The following is a 26,283-nucleotide window of genomic DNA, read 5'->3' as shown; positions in this document are numbered from 1 at the left end:
GTTGCTAAATTTTTCCAAAAAGATATGTTGAAAATAAGAAAATATAATATAATATAATAAGTATCCCCATTCTCCCCTACGGAATATGAATCGGAATTTTGAAAGTTGAATACATACGAACTACTATTTTCATAAACAGATTCTTATCTTTGATCAGCTGCTCAACTGATGAAATCTTAAATATGGGTTCAATGCCTTTGATCAGCTATTTAGAGTTTCCAAAATATACTGATTTAATTACCTTTGTATTTAATATAGCTTCGTATAATTGTAATTTTGTAACTGGTAATGCATTTGTTTAACGCATATCTTCGATATTTTTGTGCTATCATTTAAAAAAGGCAGTGCAATGACAAAAGAGAAAGTTTCGTGTTATGAATCTTCAAATATTTAGAATAAACATAAAAATAAACTGTTCCAGCTTTGAAGATCTTGAACAAACTTCCAAGTTGCTCATATAAATATTAAACATTTTTCTCACTCAATTCAAAACCTCCACACATTACTGCTGCATGAAAACACAATTTCCACTCCGTGCTACCGGGCTACGTTCTTATCATTTCAATCCTTGCTTTACCCCATCATCGCCCACAACAACTTTGCCTTCTAATTTTCATAATCAACTACTGGAGGATACTTTAATCTCTAAATGGAAAACCTTCAAACTGTTTCCGCTCGATTCAGTCACTCACTCTCTGCATCATCATGCCGGGTTGGAGGAAAGCTTGGGGCCAATATTTGTTTAGCTTTGAAATGCTCGGTAATGAAATTCGCCGGTTTTATTAAGCTCTCCACGTATAGCTACCGAATTGACTAAGTCAGTCGGGGAGGAATGAGGTTCACCACATCCCATCGAGTCATCTGCTGTCTGGCTTATCTAGCTGTTTATTGGTTGCCACATGGCACTCCAACCTGCCTGGGCCAAAATGATTGATATCTGAACTGTGTTGTGTTATTGGCTCTTATCGGGCGTAGTTTAAATATTAAAATGTTAAACAGCAATTGATTTATTACAATAATTATTAAGAGCACTGAATGTGCTACTAGCATACTAGTCAGTTGGCAGAAGAGTGGTCGTGTCAAATCCAACGATAGTTCCATTTTTATGCGATGAAATAATATCCATCAACACTCGAAATCCTGTTTTTTCCTCGTACAATTCAATTGAATCACGATGGTGCAGATTCATAAATTTTATGGTTTCAGCGGAAAAACTGGAAACTACTGACTCATCCAATGTCCTTTCATATACCGGTGGTCAGGAATTTTCGTTCTCAACGGTAAAAAACAACTGGAATACTTTTTCATCGCTGAACAAAGAGAAATTTCCACCAATCACGGTCCAGACGCCCAATTTCAGTGCCTTCCGGACTAAAATCATCTCTTCCGGAAAGGATGTGAAAGTTTGGGTGAAAGGGATCCTTCCGTGTTTTGACATAATCTTCTAGCTGGAATCTCAGTCTCGCAGAACAGAAAAGGAGGAGCAAAGGATCAGAACGAAAAAAAAAGTTTTACTACTATGCTTTACCTGATACGTTTGCAAAGGGATCATCTATAAAATTTAAATCCATTCTTTTCATGTGCTTATATCGACCTATATTCGAACTTACGTTTCAACAAGGATCATTACATCTTACAATTTAACATTTTTAGAAGTTGACACCCAAAGAAGAGGTTGCCAATTTTCAATACCGATCGGAGCTAACTGTGCGTTGCGCCAAAGATGATATGTTTGTTTTCCCGTTACTGGCATAAAGACTTGAGCTCTCGGGCAAAATGATGCAGGACCACTACGTACAAACATTCAAGCGAAGCAAGAAAAATATTTTCCGGAATTTTTATCGTATTGGAAAATTCATCTCAGAAACAAAAAAAAATTAGTGAGAATTGAGCTCACAAAAATGTTTACCTTCACCTTGCCCATTTGACAGTTTAACCAGTGTACCACCAAAGCCACATGGAAAAACGAGGGTTAATTGTCACATTGTTTCTGCACGCTCATCACCAAAAAAGCACACTGTCTGGCGTTTGGCCGGGGGTTTGCCAATATTGTCTATTATGATGGGAAAGGAAATCGGAAACTGGTTTCCAGCAATTCAAAATTTGGCAGCTAGCATAGGGCTACCATATAACGCAACACCTAAAGAGTACATTGAGATCATTTATCCAAAAAGTCAGAAGAAACGTTAAACAGTAGAACCTTGCTTATCCGAACTACAGTGTTTCCGAGCTCCCGTGTTGTCCCAGCCATCAGGTTGACACAAGATCCATATATTTATCGACCTTTGCGCCCGGATGATATGCAAAAGAATGTACAGTAGAATCCCGCTTACCCGAGGTAGTCGGGGGAGTTACCACCTCGGATTAAAAGAAATATATTGACAAATTCTATATGCTTTTGCTCTACTTTTTCATATCATCCAGGCGCATAGCTCGGTTCTTACACGGATTTTAATTTTCTATTTAATCGACGTTTCTCGCTAGTTTGGATTTTAAACTTGTAAAAAAGTCGATTTAATTGCTTAACAATATATCGCGATGATGAAACAGATTTTTACAAAGATTTGTATAAAAATGGTGGCTCGTAATACGCGGAAACTCGGATGACCGGAGCTCGGATTTCCGTGGTTCTACTGAACAAATTTCGTGTTATCTGATGTGACACCGGGAAATTTCAATTCAATCAAATACTGCGAAGGAGTTTAAGGATCCCTACTGCCTCCGTTCGCTGTATTATTCACTTGTAAGATCTCACCTTGAAACAGCTTCAATAGTATGGTGCCCATATACGACATACTGGTCTCAAAGAATCGAAGCAGTGTGCAATCAAGGTTTTTGAAGTATGCCCTCCGATTCCTTCCATGGAACAACCCAGACGAACTTCCGGACTACAAGCAACGCTGTCTCCTGCTGAATATGGAAACACTCTACGAAAGGCGTGTGATAGCGCGCGCTATTTTTGTGAAGAAGCTGATCGACGGTGAAATCGACTGTCCAGGTTTACTCAGACAGATCGAAATTAATGTACGTCCTCGAAACTTCAGGAGTTCCGAATTTCTTCGGATTAACTTTCAACGGACCAACTACGGACAACAAGAACCATTGCGCGCTATGTTCAAGGTCTTCAATTGGTTCTACGAGTTATACGATTTCCAAATATCCGCGGAGATTTTCAAATCAAAAATTCAAAAATCTAATCTGTTACGAAGCTTTTCACATTCAAATTGTTGATTTTAACTTGTGATTGTATACCTTAGATTATTTTAGTTAATTAATAATTCATGTAGACTTGGAATGTCAGATGAAATAAACGAATAAATGTAAATGTAAATGTAAATAATCATACCGCTTGTACATCAAAAGTTTTAAGGTCGGTGGGACATAAAATTGACATTGACATTGACAGAAAAATTATTGGTTCCACCAGTTATTTTTAATTTAACAAAAACATGCGATTTTCATTTTTAGAAAGTTTACAGCTTTTGATATACAGACCCCGTTCGATTTTGGCAACACGCTCGTACATTTTGTGTTGCCAAAATCGAATGTTGCCAAAATCGAACGGTTTTTTTCCACTTTTTTATCAGTTATTTTTACAAAATAACTAATATTATTATCAAAAACGTTATTTTTAGTCAATTTCCGACCATTTCTAGTAATTTTTTATATTTTTCATCATGTTTTTGATGCATTTTGCACTTATCTTGTTTTGTTTATAATGTTTGTTTTCATTTATAATATTTGCTGTTTTTTTCGTTCTTCATCATTTTTTAGTTGTTTTTAGTCATTTTCAGTGTTTTGTTTGAATTTGTTTTTTAACTTTTTGAATTTTTCAACTTTTTGCCATTTTTTAGTACTTAATAATTTTTTTTTAAAAACTTTTGTTTTTATTGTTGCATTTTATCACCATTTCAGAACACAAAAACGTATTAGTGGTATTTGTCTGATTTAAATTGGTCCTGTTAAAACGAAAACTAAATTGTAATGTTGTTTCTAAAAACCGTTCGATTTTGGCACATGTGCCAAAATCGGATGTTGCCAAAATCGAATGTTGCCAAAATCGAATGTTGCCAAAAACGAACGGGGTCTGTATTTATATTTAAAGAAACATGGTATAGGTACTGCAAACATTTAGGAGAAAAAATACTCAAAAAAAAAAATCTACTCGCTGATTATTAAAAAATATTTTTGGATGGCTGAAATATTGAAATTAACATACGCGTGATGCAAAACAGTCATATTCCAGCTTATAGGAGCGAGATTCAAAAGGCGGATCTTTGATTTAAATTTTGATGCATTTTAGTCAAGACTGGTAAATGAATTATAAATTAATTTATTTAAGGGGGGGGGGGGTAGGGTCTAACACTTTCAAAAAATCGATTTTTTTATTCTTTTATTTTCTTATTGTAAAACATTTCAAGAATGTTGTGTCAAATTTTCAAGTCAATTGAAGCAAAACTGTAGAAGTTATAGGCCTTTATCTCCTCCTATCTAATACTGCAAGAAAGCAAGAGCAGAAACTTCTAACGCGTTTTTCTCGAAAGCACATTTTTAAAGTCCGTGGACATCGTCATTTGAAAACTACTTATCAGATTCTTTTCAAATTTGGAACATATTTCCTACATATGAAATACCAGACCCCAACGTTTTTCTTTTTTGATTTTTTTAGTTTGGGGAGATTTTAGAGGTGAAAAATGTCGGATTTTTAAGTGAAAAATCGTAGTTTTTACTTCAAACAGCCACAAAAATTTCATAAAAATATTTTTAAGTTAAATAAAAACGTTGGGGTCAAGAAAAACATCTATTAAAAATATTTTGCTCTGATTTTTTGACTTCAGATGATTCTGTGCTGAGATACAGTGTCCACCGCAAATCCTGTTTTCTAAAAGGCATCCTCGAAAGTACTCCGTCACCGGCTCATTTTTCAATATGTTTCTACGAAAAAATTTCTAAATGTTCTTTTAACAATGCTTTGTATAATGCAAAAAATTTGAATACATTTTTTTGAACGATAGCTCTAGAAAAAAATCGTGAAAATGGTGTTTTTTTATACCCGTTAGACCCTACCCCGCCGTTAAAAAAAATTGGTTGATTGTCCTAAAAATATTTTTACACCAACAGTGTTGATATAAGATAATTAGAGCATGATCGATCTCACTAGTATTGGCCAACCTGATTCGATATTAAACGCCTCAAGGTATACCTACTATTCCGCTGAATCATTCAACCATCGCTATAATGTTGCCAAGTTATTTGTTCTATTGTGAATTTCATGCATTGTTTTAGCGTTGGCGAAAAAAGTTGGAACTTTAAATGGAGACAAAATGAAATCTCTCTTTTCTGCTAGCTGTTCGCGAAACAGCTAGTGTTTTTTTGTTCCTCCGAAATGGTCCACCATGTTTTATCCAGGCTCTTGTGGATAAGAAATAAAATAATTCTTTTCTGTGGAACGTCCGGAACTTTAAGAGAAACATTTACATTTACATACATTCAAAATTACAACTTTTCGCGCGTCATCTTTGAAACAGTATCAAAAAATGAAATCTGTCTATATGATATCACGGGTTCATCACGGGTACATCAAAATAAGATGTTCAAGTAGTCTTGCCAGACACTTTCAGAAAAAAGCGGAACATTCAAAGACAAAAAAGCGGGACACAGCCGAAAAAAGCGGGACATTCAAGAAACTCTCTAAAAAAATTTTGATGCATTGCCTAACTTATAGGTACGTATACCATCAGCCAAAATTATTCGTAAAAAGTACACATTCTAATTTTTTAAAGCGAATTGATCTTGCTCAGTTTTTCTTCCTTAACTTCTATTAACACATTATTTTCCATCAACGAGGTTATTTTCCACGAATATCGCAAATTGACACGTTATTCGAGAGAAATATTTCAAGTCCAACATGTCCTATGGCGGCTTTGATATCGCGTGAAAAATCTGAGTGCAATAACAAATATATTTCAAATTTGTTTTAAAAATTTGAAAACTCAAGAAAAATATCCATCTTTATGTATTTTGGACGATTGAGTCGAGAAAGGTGTTTGTAGTGAATACAGATAGAGATTGATGAAAGTGAGTAAGAGTGTATTCTAAATCGATACAAAAGAACACGTACCTACTACTCTAACATGTATAGAAACATTTGAACGTGTGGAATCTTGATGCTGTCAGTCTGAAAAAAATGGAAAGAAAGCGTATGATGAAAGGTTGCAGAAAAGAGAGAGCGGATAGGTCATTCTGTTAACGAATTTTGGAGAGTAAGGTCGCGTCTTTTAATTTGTGGAAATTTCATCGTAGGAAATTTCATAAAGTGTCCGAAAAAGTACGACAGTGTTGTATGATAAAAAGCAATTTAACTTAAATTCTGTCGAAAAATTAAGATTTTTAATCATTTGGAAGCAACTTAAACAATATTGTCTTCAAATAAATTTATTTGCATTGGTTAAACGTGCTCCGAAAACGCTTAACAAAATCAGTGCTAGGTGTATATCACACGCAAGTAAAATTTTCGAACGTGTAAAATAAATATTACGTAAAGTTATGTCACGTGTAAAATAAAAATGATGTAAATTATAAAACCACTGAATATAGGAAGAAAAACGTTCTAAATGGATTTTTTTTTGTTTACCATTTTTAAAAAAATGATTCAATAATGGAAATGTCTTATTTCCTAATTAAAATAAATAAAACTATAATAATTATCTTTTTTTTTATTAAGCGACAAAGATTCTTTTTATGTCACACATTTTGTTTTTGACGGTCTGTATTTTTACATGACATTATGGCGTTCAGTGCATTGTAATATTAAGTGAATTCAAATTAAATGTCCTTATAACATTTCATGCCGTGTAAATAAGCATCACATATTGTTTATTGTTTATTATATTGGTATCATCTGACAAAGGTGGGTGTCTGAATGAATAAAACTTAAATCTAGGTTTACATAAATCGTTTTCTAGTTTCTAAGTCGTTCACTCATGCTATGCTCAATCCGTTGTTTGAAAGTTGCAATGGACACATTAAAATCGAATAGGGAATAATTACGTAGGAAGCATATTTTTGCGGCACGAAGGGGGTCGTTACTGCCATAGCGCGTACTTCGTGTTTCCAATGAGAGCCAGTCTCGATTATGAAGGGTTCGTTCTGGAGCATAAATGTTACAACGGGAAAGCAGCCAACAGCAGTCAATTTCATTTCTCAAGATCTTTGCCACGAACAGTGATCGACCAATGGAATGACGATCCGCCAGCGTATGGAGTCCAAGCAGAGCACATCGTTGTGGATAAGGCGGTAGATTTAACGGGTTTTCCCAAGGTAGTTCACGGAGAGCATACCGCACAAATCGCCGTTGAATTGCTTCGAAACGCGCAACCCACAAAGCCTCAAACGGCCACCATACCAGATTCGCAGATTCCAATATTGATCGAACCAGGCAGCAATATAAAGCTCGTAGGCAGACGGGATCGGTGAATTCTGTACTCAGGCGTATAATGAATCCCAGCATCCTGTTGGCCTTCTCGAGTACCACAGAGTAATGGGGCTTAAAAGTAATATGACGGTCCAATAAAACTCCAAGATCCTTTATCTGATCCACACGTTGCAGTGACTCACCCAGTATGCTGTATTCATATATGAATTGATGTTTCCTCCGACCGAATGTAATAACACAACACTTAGCAACGCTTAAAACCAGTAAATTATCAGCACACCAGTTCACAACCATGTCCAGGAAGCCTTGTAACTCGTAACAATCAGCTAAACTGTTTATGACCAAAAATATTTTTAGGTCATCCGCATACAGGAGAACTCCACAGCCAATCAGAAGCAAATTAATGTCATTACAGAACATTGTAAACAACAGAGGGCCCAAGTTGCTACCTTGTGGAACCCCAGACTTTGGAATAAAATCAGGAGATTCTGCAGAACCAATTCTGACAGCTAAACGGCGATTCGTAAGATAACTTTTTATCCAAGCACACAGTCGTTCAGAACATCCCAAACGTTGCAATTTTTTCAGGAGAATATCGTGATTCACTGAATCGAATGCAGCCGAAATATCAGTATAAATTGCATCAATTTGCTTTCCGCCATCCATTTGTGATATGCAATATGATGTAAAAACTGTCAAATTCGTGGTTACCGATCGTTTAGGGAAAAATCCGTGCTGATTTTCAGAGATCCAGTTCCGACAAGCTGAGAAAATTACATCGTTTACGATCCTCTCTAATACCTTCGAGCAGGCAGCTAGTGATGTGACACCACGGTAGTTGAGAATATTTAGCTTATCACCTTTTTTATAGACTGGGCTCATAAACGATCTTTTCCAGAGGTCGGGGAATTTTTGCTGTTCTAGGGACTGGTTAAAGATGTGAGTAAGTGGTTTCACTAAAAGAGTACGACACTTCTTAAGAACGCACGCCGGAATTCCATCCTGTCCGGCTGATGTAGTATACTTCAGTTTACCAATGGCTTCAAGAACCATTTCCTCGCTTATAGAAAAAACATCCAGATTCAACACATCTATGGGTAACCGTGTGACGGCTGCGAAAATTTGATCAGCAGTTGGCGATAGATCAGAGAAAACACTGGAGAAGTGCATCGCGAAGAGGTTACATTTTTCGGCAGAAGACGTTGCAATTCTATCATTTAGTTGGAGTACCGCAGGCAGACCGGATTCCTTCCGTTTTGAGTTGACAAATTTCCAGAACTTTTTCGGATTGCGGCGAAGCTCCCTTTGCGTACGAGCAACATAGCGTCGATAGCAAAAACGGTTGAAACTGCGATATTTTCGTGTAGCAATGTTCAATTTCATTTTAGTGAAAGGGCACCTGGAGCTAGTGAACTTTCTAAGTAATTTAGAACGTAACTGTTTTAACCGCTTTAGGCGTCCATTACTCCAGGGAGGTCTAAGAGGAGGTCGCACCAAGGGTACTGAGTTGTTAAAAACATCATCCAAAATTGAGCTAAATACTCTCACGGCAATATCAACGTCCGTACAATTGAGGAAATCCGTCCAATTGATTTCAGAAAGGACTCGATTCATCGTGTCAAAATCTGCGCGATTGAAGTTGCGAGCTGAAGTATCGAACGCCTCATCAAAAACGATAGGGTTTGGAAAAGAGATATCAAAATTGAACGGAGGATGGTACGTGTCAATCGGAACAACGGCATCGATGGCCTCAGTGACCGTGCTTATTGAGATAGAATCGTCCGTAAAAACCAAGTCCAGCGTTCGGTTTTGAGAATTGCGTAGAGAGTTTCTTTGATCCATTCCATTCAGTTGCATTCCATCCAAAAGTGATGCACTAGCCGATGTTAATACTGAAGTAGAGTCCATCACCATACTGTTACTGTCACCACGAATCCACGTCAATTGCGGTTGGTTGAAGTCACCAAGAAGAATAACGCTGCACGAAGGATGTTGCAATCTAACTTCAGATAAGCCATCAACATGCTGATCGATAATTGATCCATCTTGACTTTTTTCCGGTGGAATATATGCTGTACCAATTAAAAACGAACTATGAGCATGAGAAACTTTCACCCACAAGGCTTCTATGCAATTGGTATTAGTCAAAGTAACCAATGATGCGCTAAGCTTGTTTAACACCGCTATAAGTACTCCGCCACCCCTGCTACGACGACTATTGACACTACTTCTGTCACAACGAAATACATTATAATCTGAGCCGAACAGCTGACTAGACGGTACTGAAGAATCGAGCCAGGTTTCGGTGAATGAGTAGATTTCGTAGCCGAGCTCTGATGTAGCAACGAAGCACTCACAAATCTTTGATTTCAAACCACGCACGTTCTGGTAATACAGGCGCAGCGCGTCAGATGAATTGGATGCGTCAATTGGGCGTGTTTTGCGATGGTCAATAGGGCGAGAGCTGCAAATTGAGGGGCAGTCATTGAACGCAGCGGGAAAAGAAGAAGGGTACTTGCCTGAAAGCACAGGCTGGAGAGCCCCGTTGCCTTCTTCGAACACACGGCCGGGACGACTGTTGACGCTGGCTGGAAACTGCGCGACTGTGACGAAGGGCTTGTGGGCCTCCATTGTGCTAAGTTCGTTGCATCCCGGTGATCCAATCAGCAAATTTTCAGCAAAATTTCCATTTGGGCAAACATCCAACTTATCGAAAGGTACTGTCGAACTCGACGCACACGGTTCGGGACTAGAAGGCTGAGGTGTGTGACTAGATGGAATACATAAAACCGAAGAATACTTGCCATTAAATGGCAATTGGAAGCCTCCCCCAGAACCACCTGACCGATAAACGGGACGACTTGAAGCAGGAACAGTCAGTCGTTGGTGGTCCGGGTAAAGAACTTCCCAATTGCTTTGAGTGGTGCGTCCCGAATTCCAGTTAAAAAACGCCGAGTTAGCATCGATATCTGAACAGCTGTTAGCGGTAGGCTGCAGTATAAGGCTGGCATCAGCTCCGAAGCGTGCATCATTAGGTATGAAAAACGCACAATCCGAGGCACATGTGAAGCTGGAAGGCATAAACGCGTCACTGGGAGAAAACTTTGAAACAGATGTATACTTGCCATAGCATGGCAATTGGAAGCCTCCCTCTGAACCACCTGACCGATTAACGGGACGACTTGCAGCAGGAACAGTCGGTCGTTGGTGGCCAGAGTAGAGAACTTCCGAATTGGCATGAATGATGCGTCCCGGACTCAAAATAAGGTTTTCTGATGGCTGGTTACTGTTATTGTTGAGGACCGCGAAACTGCTTCGAGCTGTAATCCACGAATTCCCGGAAATACAATCCTTTTGGCCAAGAATCAGGATTCAATGCTTTTGATTTTAGATCCGGTGATAGGCCGACTTTAAATGATATAAAACGATAGTTGCTAATATCATTTCCTTTTGGAACCAGTTTAACAACATTCGCATCCTCCACACCAAGGTTGGCATGGACCATTGCCTTGACAGCATCTTCAGTGACGTCAGGTTTGATGCGTGACAAGTAAATCCAGAGCAACTTGGGGTTTTCGTCATCACAAAGTGGAACGGATACTAAATCGTTTGAAGCATTTCTGGACCCAAGTTGACACGGCTCAGTCGAAACAGCATCAGGGACCCGAATTCGCTTCATTGGACGCCTTAGCTCAATGGGCGTGGACGTGGGCGTTGACTTATTCCACAGAGGGGTACGGATCGGTTTCGGAGCAAGCTGCTTAATGTCTGAACGCAACTCGGTTATTGCGTTTGTGAGTTGCGCAATTGCATTTGTTTCAGCAGAAGCATTAAATGCCATCGAACGGAAACTAGGATTTGAAATAATCGCTGCACAGTCATCACAGAACCAGAAAACATTATTGGACGTAGTATCAATTTGTCTGGCCAAACTTTTAGACAATCCAGTGCACGCGATGTGGAATCGCTTGCTGCAGACTCCTTTGCAAGCGATTTGCTCGATACCAGTGATAGCTTCACGGCAAGTCGAGCAGTGCTGTTCCATTGCGCCTTCAGTTATGCAATTGACTTCGCAGAAAGAAACTGATGGTTCCACAAAATTTCCGGCAGATGTCGCTTCAATCGGAAAAATCGAGCTGGGGTGTTTACACTAATGTTCCTTTGTAAACAAACGGTACTTTCAATAACCGAAACTTTAGCACGATTTATCACTATTTTTCTTCCTTTCAGCACATGTACTCGAATTGCTTCGAGTTTTATGGGGGTTTCTCGTGACGAAGGAATCGAACGACCGAATTTAAAGCATCAGAAAAAACATAAAAACGGGTGATTTAAAGCTGTCGAATTATCTTATGCTTTACATTCACAGAGACACAGAACGACACATATGATGGAACTTACATGAAAAATCGCGTTTCGTGTCAAGTATATAACAAGTAAATTCAACGGTCTACAACTGGTTGACGACAATAAATAAATTAACAAATAGATATTCTGTTGATGGCATCGATTCCTATTGATGTTGAGTGTTACAATTACATGAACATTACTTGGACTGGGTCATTTATGAATTTTCAAACCCTGGGGTCTTAAAAGCTTCGTTATGGTTCAAAACACATCCATTTTTGCACAATTTCTAAGTAACGTTTACATGAGCAAATTTGAACTTTTATGTTTTTATGGGAAAATTGAACCGGAAAATCAACATCATTTTTGTTTCTTCTGTGAAACTCTTTCCGACTCAATCAAAATATCTGAAAAGATTAACTTCATTCTTCGAATTCAAGCGTTTAGGTACATGTTGCTCTCTTTTAATATTTTTGACGGGAAATGCAACCATAAATCCACACTAATAGCGCTTAGATTGGCATTTTCCCCGATAATTTACTACGACAGTGCTGTAAAGTGAGAGCGTCCAATCGCCGGCCATATAGATAGCTGTAATAAACCATATAAACAAATTCACAAGCTACATCGAAACAAGTCGTTGCATGGAGGATATTTTTATTATTTATTGCCCATTTATTTATCTTAGTTACGCTATTTAAGGGGACCTAAGCCGCCAACAAGTTCCGATGGTCAAAAGCACTTGGCCCGGCACATGTGTTGGAGCCATTTGGGGGAGTTGGTTTTCAGAAGGGAGGAAATTGGAGGATACTTAACATGTGTACTTGCACGTCTGGCTCGCAATGGGTGATGTGAACTTTTGCCTACGATGCGATGCGATGTTTACGTTTATTTTCAAGCTTGGCTGGGCGAGAAAAGCAACAGTGTCGGCTAAATAGCACCCCCTCCTCCCCCTCCCGCACAAACATACCTAGTACACACCACGTTTTCAGCTGGGCTTCTACCAGATGGTGTCATGTATACGTCCACAGTACAATCATAACATTGGAGTTGCTCTCTTCGGCAAATAACAATGGCGGTCAATGTTTCCAGCACTTTCTGTGGCTTTAAGCTCTAGGGCCCTGTATGGAAAATCCCGGAAGGTCTCGCCGGAGCCAACCAGGGAATCCTTCCTGGCACTCTGCGGGGATTGGAAAGGATTTGCATTTGTTTTGCATCGTCTACCCGGAAACGCGCTCATTATAAATTGGCAACAAACTAACCGGAAACGAACTACTACCGGCTACAAACCACTCATGATCGGTCGGAAATTCATTACCGTATTAACATCAGTGTTTGGCAGTCAACTCTGGCCGGGCTAAGCCAAACCGAAAGCAGAATGTGGTTTTTCGGAAATACAATATTGTACTATTCGAAGCAACAGTAACGAATCGAGAGGCGTGGATAATGCAAACAGTCAAGGAAATGTGATCATATAAACACGAAAACCTGGTCTCGGCAGCTCACCTAAATCGTTAAAATTTTACTAACCAAACAACTGTTGGACCGTTTACCTACACACTACTTTTACTACCGTTGCGCTGGGTGGTAATCATTTGGGTCCATGATTTTTTTTTTCACCAGATTTTGGCTGGGTAGTGTAAAGTCACTGCAAATGTTAACCGTAAACAAAAGGTAATGTTTGACATCATTCAACGGTAGCGCAATATTTGACGAGCTAAGTCTGAGTTTGTTATCTCTGTATGGTCGGGGAACTATTTTTGAAAAGGCATTTATGAAACAGGATTGAGTGCGAACAAGATTCGTTCAACTCGATTATTTCAATGTGTGTAGAAGTACGCTTGTATTATATTGTATAACCAAAGGCGTTTATTGCCTTCTTATTCAAATCCAGAGTACACTGAGGTTTTTTTACGCGGTTTTTTTTTTACACGGTATTTTTTTACGCGGCTTTTTTTACGCGGATTTTTGAATTAACCCGGTTTTTGTTACGCGGATTTTCGAATTAACGCGATTTTTCAGAGAAAATATTCTAAGACTTTTTCAAAGGAAAACACTTAGAATCTTTTTGTAGTTGGGAAAATCTTTGCTCTGAGACTAAGAACGTGACACATGAGATCTGAGACCTGAGACTTGAGTCCTGAGACCTGAGACCTGAGACCTGAGACATGAGACCTGAGATTTGAGACCTGAAATATGAGACTCGAAATCTGAGACACGAGACATGAGACCTGAGACTTGAGACCTGAGACCTGAGACATGAGACATGAGACATGAGACCTGAGACCTGAGACCTGAGACCTGAGACCTGAGACCTGAGACATGAGACCTGAGACATGAGACCTGAGACATGAGACCTGAGACATGAGACCTGAGACATGAGACTTGAGACATGAGACCTGAGACATGAGACCTGAGACCTGAAACATGAAACCTGAGACCTGAGACCTGAGACCTGAAACATGAGACATGAGACATGAGACCTGAGACCTGAGACATGAGACATGAGACCTGAGACATGAGACCTGAGACATGAGACATGAGATGATCTGAATTCCACACTGTCAAATAAGCCTCACTATATTCTTCTATTCTATTAATCTAATTGATTTTGTTTTTTATTATGTGTAAAGCACCAAACCGAATAGCGACAGTAGGACTAGCGACGCTTTTTACTAGCGAGATTCCTGTCATTCGAAGGTTTGTTATGCATTTTTTAGTCCAGTAGGCGATTTCAATGTTCTATTTGAACATTTTTACGTTATTTACTGTACATTTTCCCTAGGCCATCAATCGCATGCTTCAAGTCTCCTAGGAAACTAGCGATACCTCGTTATTATTTCCAACGTCGCGACGTATGCGACGTGTCGCCTGTAGGCAAAGCTACTATGGTTATTAGCGCTCATATTTTGGATTTTTTTCTGCATGCATAATATCTTAAAAATGAACTATCATTGTACACAAATTTTTAAATAATCATGGTTCTTATGCGTTTTTTTTAGTAACGTGCTTTTTTGCGCGATTTTTTTTAAATAAAATGGATTTTTTACGTGGATTTTTGAATCTCGGGGTTTTTTACGTTGATTTTCGAATTAACGAGGTTTTTTTACGCGGATTTTCGAATTAACGCGGTTTTTTACGCGGGTTTTCGAATTAACGCGGTTTTTTTTTCACGCGGATTTTCGAATTAATGCGGTTTTTTTTACGTCTTTTTTTAACGCGGGACGAAATACCACGTAAAAAAAACCTCAGTGTATTGTGGTGTTTCTAGCACAAAAAAAAATTGACGGAATTATCGAAAAAAAAAATCATTATAAAGCACATTCAGTTATTAGTTTCAAATTAGTACTAAATCATTTGTAAAAATCAATGATTTTCTTCAAGTGAGTTCATTTCTAGTTGTATTTTGAAAAATGGTGGGAAATCGTGGGCCACCAAATCCAAATTGACCAAATAACATGTTTTCTGATGAAGAAATTTAAAAGAGTGTTTAAGTTTCGAAAACCTGGCCCGCGTACGTTATGGCAAAATTCCTGATATAGAATGGACAAAAGATTTATCATAACTGTTCATTTGGAATAAGAAAACTTTTCAGATAGGAAAAACGTGTTTTAAGTCCTAAATGTGTATAAAAACATAAAAATATAGGTGGCCCAAGATACCCCACAAAATGTGGCTCACGATTCCTCACACGCTATGATTTGCAAATTAGTTGCGTTTGTGTGACTTACTGATGTTTCATCAAAAAATCCTTTTCCACGAGAAAGAACATGACAAAACTAAGATCATACGCGTATGAGCATATTTTTGTTATGAAATTTAGGTTTCCAATCGATGCAATTAGCGAGAACTTGTTTAATTATGTAAGTAATTTTTTTAAGTTTTTTTAGTGTGATAAATAAAAGAAGCATATGATGTGTATTTAAGACAACAACCTATAGAAAAATATGCTTACGCAAAGCGACGGCGATGACAGTTGGATTGAGATTTTCATCTCAACACACATCTGAGATATTGAGAGTGGACCACGTTACCCCACTCTCCCCTTCTTTTTCGGTTGTAGTTTTTACATAGTTCTACCATTTTCCAAAATTTTGAAACATATGAATCAGATGAATGCCTAAATGATGATCTTTGGTTCAATGATATTTTAATTGTGTTTTTCCATCCACACTGCAGGCCAACCGAGATTCTGCTTGTTTAAATTGCATAAATCAAGGCGTCTACTGTAGCTGATTTTCGCATTTCTGTATGCAATTAACGCAGAATAAGTGGTGTCTTGAAAAATTCTGAATTTTTTCTTCATGGATGCCTGCCTTTTGACAAATCCACCTGGCATAACTGTCACGGATAAAGGTGTTCTAAGGTTCTATGTATTTATTGATTGACTTCATTTTGTTTATGAGAACATTAATTCCCACTGCAAAATAATAATAGGCGATGGAAGCACTGTCGAATTTGGGTGATGGTTTTCCACTTGTGCAAGTGGGATGCAGCTTAAATTTTACGCAACTTTTGACAGATCTTACGGGTTTTCTTAAAGAGAGAGAGATTAACTTTTCACTATCGATCGTTGCTGTGGTCGTCCTTTTCGATGAGTCTGGTTGATGAACTCTTCCTTAAAGTAGCTAACGCAAGGTCCGACTGCATTAAAATACAATTGATAAGATCCCTTTTCATGCAGTTTATAGAAATTTTGGTTAAATGGTTAAATCGATTTTTTTGTTATCATTTTGTGGAAATCTTCCAACAATCCTCTGATAACTATAGACTAATCCAACATAAACATGGCACTACAATTAACATTTCAGCAAATATAATTGAAACCAATATTCACCACACTTATTTTCTTCATACAATGAGAAGGCGACACCATCAGCATCATCTAGCGGACAAAATGTAAGCACTTATTCGAGAAATTCGTCTAACTTGTAAATAGCGTGTATTTCAGACTATACTTGATCAGGGATGCCAGTTATAACAAATGAAATTATTTGTTTCTATTCTTGCACCATAAACATTTTAGTGAACCAACATACAAACAAAAAGCGGTTTTGGAAAATATCTCTATTCCATACTTTTCCATGATTTTTTTTTTATTAAAAGAGACAAATGTGTGCAACAGAATTTCGATATATTTCTTATGGGTTTCCCATCATTTATTTGTGCACGTGAACTTAAAACAAACCTAAACAAATGAAAAATGAAAGCTAAAAAAGTTTTACAGAAACGATTATCGAGGAGAAAACAAAATTTCAGCACATTTATTGCAAATAAACACGAAAATTGAGTCCAAAATTCTATTGAAATCGTATTTTTAGGTTCATGCCTGTAATATTTTACCTCGCGTTACTTTTGATCCCATCGATAGAATATTTCAAAAACTTCAGACATGCTAACTTTATATTTCAACAATCATAATGACTAACTTCAATAAAAAGCGTAACGTAGTTTGAGATATTGCTGTTGGAATGGTAAAAGCCCAAAACGTTAGATTTTCGTAGAATTACTGTATCTCAGGCTATCCAAACTTTAGAAAGCTCAAATATTGTGATATAATAGTGATATTGTTGTTCTATCTTTTGCAGAAAATTTGAAGAAAAATATTATCAGAGTAAAAGTTATGGAAGTTCAAAGTCGAAGTGACAGTGCGCCTGCTTCCAATTTCTATACAATTATGAACGGTACTGTATCACTAGGAATAATTAATAATTAATCTTTTTTGAATTTCCATTTTGTAATACTTTCTCTATATTTATCGTCTCTTAGCTAATTTTTTTTATTAAGCTTCGTTATTTTTGATTTGCCGATTTGTATGAAATATTGTAGGTAACGGATCGTTGTCAAAAACTCGAAATGATGGCGGAGATTAAATAAATTTTATAGAATTAGGCGGAAATGTTTGATTAAGAATATGTAGTTTGTTTATTTACTCGTTAAGTGCTGGCGAAAATTCTCGATGCAAAAGTTTAAAATCGGTGCTGGCAGATTTTCCCGTGAATGTCGTAATTCAATGTAATTTTAGCAATTTATGAAGTCATAATAAATTAGTCATTTATTACAAATGCTCGACCTTAACGTTTTTGAGACTAATAACATTCCCTTTTTTTCAAAACTTTGCGCTAAACCGATTGTAATGTTACAATCACGATGTTTAAAGGTTTGAATAACGTTTTGAGAATCGTAAGAATTTGCGCTGTTAATAATTTGTATTTATTCAAAAAGTACTAATTTTTCTTTCGCTTTTTCGATATGCTACGCCACACTTTTTGCGATTGTCAATTGAAAAATCAGGACACCTGGCATCTCTGATCAAAGCTTCGAAAAAAATCACAGCGTAATACTTCCATTTCTGTCGCCAGATAGCGCTATTCGTGTCTCCCGTTTTCTCGTTAAGTGGTTTATATCGGTTCTAGTATATCTGATTTCAGGATGTGAACCTCTCGACCAGCGAAGAGTTGTTGAGACTGGCAATTAAATTAACGTATATTATAAATATATATATAAAAATTTTCATCCAACAAAACAGTTCATCGCTTTAAATTTAACCCCCAAACTTAAATCTGCCACGAATGAAGTAATACTTAGGTTCAGATTTGCCTACAACAAAAAACCCCATAAAAACTGTTCTCCGCTTGAAGGGCAAGTTTGGCATATTGACTAGCTGTGATTTTTTCACAAACTTGAGTTGTCAATGTTAAACTCAGGTTTGGGGGGTGATATTTCCTAAGTCTGGGTATTTTCGGATTCAGTGAAATATTTTTTCATATCAAATAATACATGAACGAAAAAAAAAATCAAAAAATTGCTGCAAGCTGTTTTCAGCTTTTATTATCTGTAGGTGTTGACAACTTATTGTCAAATAGTTGCCATTTGTATGAAATTGTAGAATGCCGCAGCCCGTGGCGTAGACGATGGCCTTCAAGTCTTCTAAGCCAGCGGGTATGAGATCGAATTTCGGTCACGGCATACATAGTATACTCTCTGTGGGTTGGTGGTTTCAGCATTTGTGAGATGCTAGCCATCATATCCTCGAAAGATGTACGCTTAGAGTTAAGAAGAAAAGGATTCTCTTCGTGCAAACATCAAGTTTCATTGAGATCCTGTATGTGTTTGTGTTCGTTTTTTAATAACAGGTTTTGGAATTGTCGCAAGAAGTTATTTTAAATAAAGCATGCATTAAATAAAATACTTCGTTTTGATGGTAATTAAAAATAAATCAAAACAGATCTTTAATCTAATTTTTAAAATTTCAATGGTAGATAATAACATCACTGACCATACTGACTGGACACTCGATTTCGTTTTCTGGATAATTTTTCCAACAGTACGCAATGTCGATTCCAGATTGCGTATCGATCGATTTGAAGAAATTCTATCCCAGTTAGGAAATGCCACCCAAGTTTAAAAAAAAAAACAGGCATTTTCTACGATAAAATCGGGCTAAACCGGTACATTTTTCCTACAGGGCATTTTTTGTCAAATTTTTCAGGTTCGCCACCTGCCGTCGGTATTGCGAATCTGCAAAATCCGACAACAAAAAATAAGACAGAAAATGGTTGAATTTTTGTTCTAAGTGTCATGTCAGTGTGATCAGTGATAACATCATTACTTACGCTAATATTCTAGGGTAACCATACATACTCCTTAGAGAATATAACCACCTTCTTCTTTTTTAAAGTAAAATTGGTTTATTCAGGGAAAGAACTGATCTGAAAAGTTTTCTCCGTTATAGTAGTGCATTTTTTAATAGCGTGTAATTTCAAGTTTATGTGCTTCAAAAAATATAACGATTCGTAAGTCTGCAGATATTATGTTATTTTATGTTGGTTATCCACCATGGGTGCACGGATTCACCGCTGTTTCTGCCTAAGTATGTGTTCACATGCATTCTTTAGATTATTTAGATCGAAGAATCTCCAATGCAACGCGTACATCATACCCAGACCCCATGGCTTCGTATGGACGGTCATGAATGAATGTATTTGTGTTGATGTAGGTTTATTTTGGAAGAAGTCAATCAGGTGGGCTAGTTTACTTACAGGTATTCCGGCATCCGTGTATACACCTGGCCAGCTGGCAACTGATTGAACGTTCTTATTATATAGTCAGTTATATGAGGAAACACATCTTACCTATCGGCCACTTATGGGATTCGAACTCAAAAGTTTTCTTGCCGATACCGGGAATCGAACCCAGTACGCCTGGCATTCCAAAACCAGACTTGCGCCAGCCTATCCGTTAGACAACAACGGCGCTCAGAACTATTCGTAAAGCTGTAGATGAGACAAAAAAATGTTTAATTTTAAAAGTTGAAGGAGACTTTGTCCTTTATTAAAGGATAGTTGATTCTTTATTCAGGATGCCCTAATCCTTGAAAAAAATCAATCAAAATCTAGAGGTCCATTGACTATTTTTTGCCGTATTGTTTCTCTTTTTACAGTTTATAAGTGTCAGGCAAAGACAATTAGTCTACTACCCTATAGTCATTGCATACTTGAAGGCACAATATTTTATTTTTTAGATAAAACGCTATTTTGCGAGTTCTTTTCATCAGGCAATAATTCAATCAATATGATGATATTGGATTTCATGCTTCAAACAATTTCATGCTTAGCAATGATCAATTTTACTCAGAAGAAAAATATACCATATATTTATGAAAACTTTTCCTAAAAAAATGAGAGCTTCCTATTGCTTTAAAAATATGGCATTAAGAAGTTTAAATTATACTCTAACGATGGACATATTGGATTAAATATCTTCATTATAATTTTAATTATGTGGAGAACATTATAAAGTGATTAAAGAATGATCTTCAAGTCAAATTTTGTTAAATTTTTAAAGCAAAATTCAATAACTGAAAAGTAAAATTTGGGATAACAGCTTTGTTGTTTTTTTCTATTTAGCACATTTTTTTAAGTTCTTCGTTGGATCATTGTAAGAGTTTTGAAATATAGCGAAGGAATCAATAGCAATTTTTATAAAAAAGGTTGGTATTTTTTTTAACAAAACGACCACTGGTCTTGAACAATAATGTATAAATAAGAGATGATTATTGAACAAAAACGTCATGTTTTTTATTGCACCAAGTTTCGCGACGGCCATTGTTTAAGGCAAAAGTGGAAATTTCTTTAAAAATTATAATTGGATTTCAAGGAATATCCATCCCTCTGAAAGATCTTTCGAAATAGGATCGACAAAAACTAAATTTTTCAGCTGAATCATTTAAGAATTTTTTTTTCTAGAACTTTGTTTGTTAATCAATATTTCTATTTTTCAAATGTGGAAAACCTCGTAGGAGTTAAAGGGTTACGTAAGGTAACCAAAAAACTGAAGGAAATCTCAATGCTGCATCAGCCAGCATCTGAATGAAAGAAACTCAAAAGAATTGAGCTTCGAGAACCATGTGATGTTAGATCTGCTGCTATATTTGATTATCTTTGTTTGGGTACCGGAAAATCCCTTAGAATACTGCATCCGAGAGCACATGCTAGAGCACTTACCTTTAGCCAGATTTGGCACACAGAAATCGTCAAGGAAATCCGCCTAGTTCATCCAAATCACGTCAAATTCTGGGAATGTGCACACCATCCATAGGCGGTCTTCTTCTTTCAAGCACCGTGGAGGACACCGCGAAGGTTTGACGGTCTGTGGGTGTTTTTGATCCGTGGAACCTTTTCACGGATTCTGTTTAGATAACAGCACAGCACAGCACATCACCCACGCACTTAGACAATCACGTGAAAGCCCCCCTTGAACCGATATGTGTTCGTTCTTTTCTACGATGAATGGAGATGGGTGAAGGTTGGTCTTTTCACTAATTTTTTCACACGCTATTCATCTCCACTTATCAGAGCGATCAAAAGCGAGCGGCAATTTGCAGCAGAAACCCCGTGTCATCAATTATCACACTCGTACTCAACTCGACTTGACTAGCACTCACTGGCTTACAGTAGGTAGGTACACGAAATTTTTACACAGTAAGCTGCTTGCTTGATCCAAACCCGGGTTCACGGATTGCACGAAATTTCAACTTTTTTGGAACCCCTTTTTTGATATGTTTTGTGAGAGATGGGTTGGATTTCCGAGTTTTTTTTTTTTTCAAACCGCTTGGTCTAAGTTTGATTTTTTTATTCACACTTCTTATGGATCTTCCCGATCGGGGGCAATTTGTGCTCTTTTTTTCTGACGGTTCAATTCTCCTATTCTAGAGGTTGGGCAGCTATTTTTAGGTTGATTTATCTAGAGCAATTTTTCTTTTTTTAATCTGCCGTGATGTGCTCTTCTTAATCTTGTAAACACTGTTTGATCAATCACTTTCTGGAGCCACCGAATGGTTTTTTTTTATAAATTTTACACAGACACAATATTTTCCTGTGGATGATTTTTATTGCTTTGGCGTTTTTTTATGTTTATCGGCTCGAATTATGATGAGGTTAGCTAACAATCTGCTGCTCCTCAATCAGTGTTCCATCAGCACTGGCCAAAGTTTAGATTATTTTTTTGCTGCCGCTACAAAGATCATAAGATATGGGAAACTCGAGCGTTAAATTCGATAAGTGAGTTTTTTTTAGTGTTTATCGTATCCGAAGATGGTGCAGTTTTCAATCAGAAACGTTTTGATTTTTCCTGTGGTTTTTTCAAGCCAAACATTCACATAATGTGATGGAAAATTGCACGAGATAGTACCATCATCATCATCATGAATAGTTGAGTAAACAGTTTCGGAGCGGGTGGGAAAAGTTTTTTCATCTTTGCTACTGTCTCTGGCAAATACTGCGGCTCTTCCCCTATCTTTCACCGAGCTATGTGTGGTTGCTGGTCGATGATAGATGCCGGATCGAAATGGTTGATTTGATCGCTACTGGATTGGAACGTCCGGTCTCGCTCGATGATGGGTGAAAGGAGATCCATAAGTCGATTTTTCATCTCGAAAGTTTCAAGTGGTTTTCCAAGGCAATTACAGTTTTCGTTTTCATCCTGAGTGCATTGGGTGTCCTTCTTGCAAAGGTATCGACGGAAATGTTCACTGTTACTTGTTCAGTACCCTCGGGTACTCGTGGGATAAAACCATTTAAAATTCAGTTTGAATTTCTGAACAAAGTTTGATAATACTCTCGATAAGACATTAGATGCATTCTTGCAAAGAAACTAACAATTTGTTTTCATGGGGAAATACCGAGCGAAACAATGAAAGAAAATATAGTATTGATGAACTAATTGGAAATCAAAATTTAAATTCATTCTGAAATAAAATGACGAAAATATGTTCGGAACGGTTATCTAACGTGAAAAATCCTTCTAGTTGAAAAAAAATCATTTGAAATATTTGGATAATAAATGTATATTCAAATGACTTATTTCACGTGCCTGTCTACCAGAAAGTCATTTTTCGTTTTTATTACTCGTTTCAATTCATTTACACAACTAGCAAGGTGAATTCTTCCGCTTGTTTTGCATCCGGCTTACAAAAAACGAGATATACACAATTCAATTTTTGATGAATGCTTACAATTTTTCTTACCTAAACTGGGGGAACATTGATTGTTTGTACTAAATTGAATTGAGTTTGTCAACGTTTTCTTTCAAAAATAATTATACTCAAAAGATGGACAATGTTGCTGCATACATTTAGGGGCAAAAATTATAAACATTTCTCAATATTGTTTGGCCTCAAAACAAATGAAATTTTAACCTTCATGCAATTTCCTTGGTCCTCCAACTGTTCCTATGATCTATTTTATTCATACTTAGTCATTTGATAGGGTTTTAGGCATTTGTTCTACACAGGCTTGCTCATACAAAATGTCCGTGTTTTTAAATATCCAAAAAAATATATTGAATTACCGTAAAAATTGCTCTAAAACTATACCAATACAAAGAAAAAAGTTAAACTTTCATATAAAACAACCAGTTTGCTACTAAATGCTATCATTTAGCAGGTGAGGTGTATGTTTGCGAGTCTTCGAAAAAAACAGATATTTCAAAACTTCAAAACAACATTTAAAGTAATATAAAAAAAACTCCAACTACAAACCAACATTCGCCTATTTGAAACTCGATTCTTAGGTTTTCTAACGTAGAAAACAGATTTCAGTTATTTTAATTTCAGATTTAGTTAATGATGATTATTTGCAAAAAATTCATGTTGATCCAAGCTCTCCCAGTTTTCGGTACTACACAAATTATACTCGAACATTTTTACGTTCTGTTCCAAAAACATGATGAACGTCAATGCGTTTGGATATATTTTGGGGTTGTTGTTTGGATTTAAAGAGGGTGGAGAAAAGAGAAAATTTGAATTTCTCAACGAAATTTAGAGGGATTTTTAGACAGGGTACAACGCACTCCATGGATATTATACCGCTGCAAAAATTGACTTTTGGCTTTCAAATGATTTTTTTATGCCTTTTGGGTCATCAAGCATCATTTTAAAATTTGAGATGATTTGGATGATTCCTTAATCACCGCAACGCGTATCGATTTTGTATGAAAATTTGAATGGAGGATAAAATTTTTGCATGCTAAATTATCCAGAAAATTGAAATAAGCTAAAAATTGAGCTTGTCTTTCATTGTTGGTTTTGCCTAGTCTTAAGCTTCAGTTATTGCTAACATGAGAAGAAGCTCAATATTTCATGAATAAAATTACCAAGAACAATTTGAAATTAAAAAAAAATCTGAATCCATTGAAATTTGGGGGCGCTGATTCTACATATTATTTTTTACTATCAGTTCTTTTTTTCGAAATAACTTTGGAAAATTGGTAAAAATTCATTAAATCAGTTTTGGTAGCTTTTGGGCTCAACTGTAGAACATCACATAGATTTAGAAATTAAAGGTTTTAATTCAATGATCTTTTTCCCAAAGATAGCGAGTAATTTTGACTTCTGGAAAAAAAGGTTATAGTTTTCTTATTACTTATTTTTCCAATTTTGCAACATACAGCAATTTTGACGATTTTTTTTTAAATTTTAACGAAATCGAATCTAAAATATTTCTTAACCCATAGGTCCAATCGTTTTGTAGTCCTTAATAAAGTTCTTAAAAGAATAAAATCTTTAATATACAATACTCGAAGACTTTCTTCAGCGGTGTCAGAAACAGTTGTGATGTTATCTAATAAAACTTCTAAAAATTGTAGTATTTATTATTTTTGAAGCTTCATATTACTGAATTTATATTATCTAGAATAAATATCAGCCCTTTAATGAATGAAGGATAAAAAAAGATTCAAAATCAGTTTTGTTCTTCATGTAGGTTTGTTGGTACCGTAATCCGGGTTAAGATTCATCAGTTTTTTTTCCATATTTTTGATTATTTTTCTGTTTAGGGGAATTTGGCATGTTTCATATCTTTAAAACCAGTACTGAACTCCTATGAACGTAAAAACTGGTTACAGAAATTTATTAGACTACTTCAAATATGATTTAAAAATCGATTTCGTCGCTGTTCAGAATTTGATGCTTTGAGGTAACATTGGCGGTTTTATCGAGTAATCTTGATCATTAAGGCCACAAAACACCTTCATAACATTTACAAATGCTAGTTTTTCAATGTTACCTTGCTTTTTACCCTTTTTTCAACATTTTTATTGGAAAAAAGAACAATGTTGCTGAATACATTTAGGGGCAAAAATTATAACAATTGCTAAATAGTTTAAGCTAGGGTTGCCATCCGTCCCGCAAAAGCGTCATATGTCCCGCTTTTTTAGAAAATGTCCCACCGTCCCGCTTTTTCTCAAAATGTCCCGCTTTTTCTTGAGAAAACTTTTATGGTAGACTCAACATTCTCCGATTCGACCACTTCAAAATAGATGGTTCGTGCTTGAGAAAACGCTTCTTATAAAATCTCTCTCCTCATTTATGATTTAAAAAACCAGAAACGTTCTTACTTTAAGAACATGACATTTACCGATATGGCTGTAAAAATTAATAAGGTAAATCGTTTTTAAAATTTTACTGACTTACATTGGAAAAACCCCAATTTCAGTTCATTCAACCACGGAACTATTCAATAAAAAAAAAATACACATCAAAATGTTTTTCTACCTCAAAACACATCAGCAAATTTGAAATCATATTTTAGACTTCCGAAAATGTGTTCATGTTTATTTAGATTTAACTTGCTAAAAAAAATCGTTTTCGGATGCAAAAATGAAAATTATAATAACTTTATTGAAGTTTTTCTATTAAATTTTGAAAATAAAGTGAAGAAATCTGTGCAAAATCCAGGCTTTTTTTCTACGAAATCCGGACAACTAAGCCGGACCAAATTTTGTGTCAAAGCTTATCTTAGCATTACCATAACAATTGGGTTGAGTTGGGTTGAGCGTTTCTTAGCACGTTCTAGAGATGTTAATATTTTTCTATTGAAGAAAATATTCTTTAATTTGCTTGCAAATGATTATGGCTCAAGATGTTTCTCCGGAACCGTAGCAGAATCCCTTGAATTTAAAGCCTTGAATTCATTCAACACCAGATAACATGGTACTGGACT

The 26,283-nt window shown here is 36.5% G+C and overlaps 1 protein-coding gene across 2 annotated transcripts in view; it reads right to left on the bottom strand.

Annotated features, from left to right (window-relative positions):
• LOC129745445 (neuropeptide CCHamide-1 receptor-like) overlaps positions 1-26,283 on the bottom strand; it is a 241,547-nt gene that overhangs the window by 207,843 nt on the left and 7,421 nt on the right. The window contains exon 2 of one of the 2 annotated variants that reach the window (XM_055738530.1): positions 21,289-22,297. The gene's annotated coding sequence lies outside the window, so the exon portion shown is untranslated. The remainder of the gene's footprint in view (positions 1-21,288; positions 22,298-26,283) is intronic. The other variant, XM_055738531.1, reaches the window with a different exon arrangement.

Source organism: Uranotaenia lowii, chromosome 2 (assembly GCF_029784155.1).
Source record: "Uranotaenia lowii strain MFRU-FL chromosome 2, ASM2978415v1, whole genome shotgun sequence".
Lineage (NCBI taxonomy): Eukaryota > Metazoa > Arthropoda > Insecta > Diptera > Culicidae > Uranotaenia > Uranotaenia lowii.
This window is presented reverse-complemented; position numbering and strand designations above follow the sequence as displayed.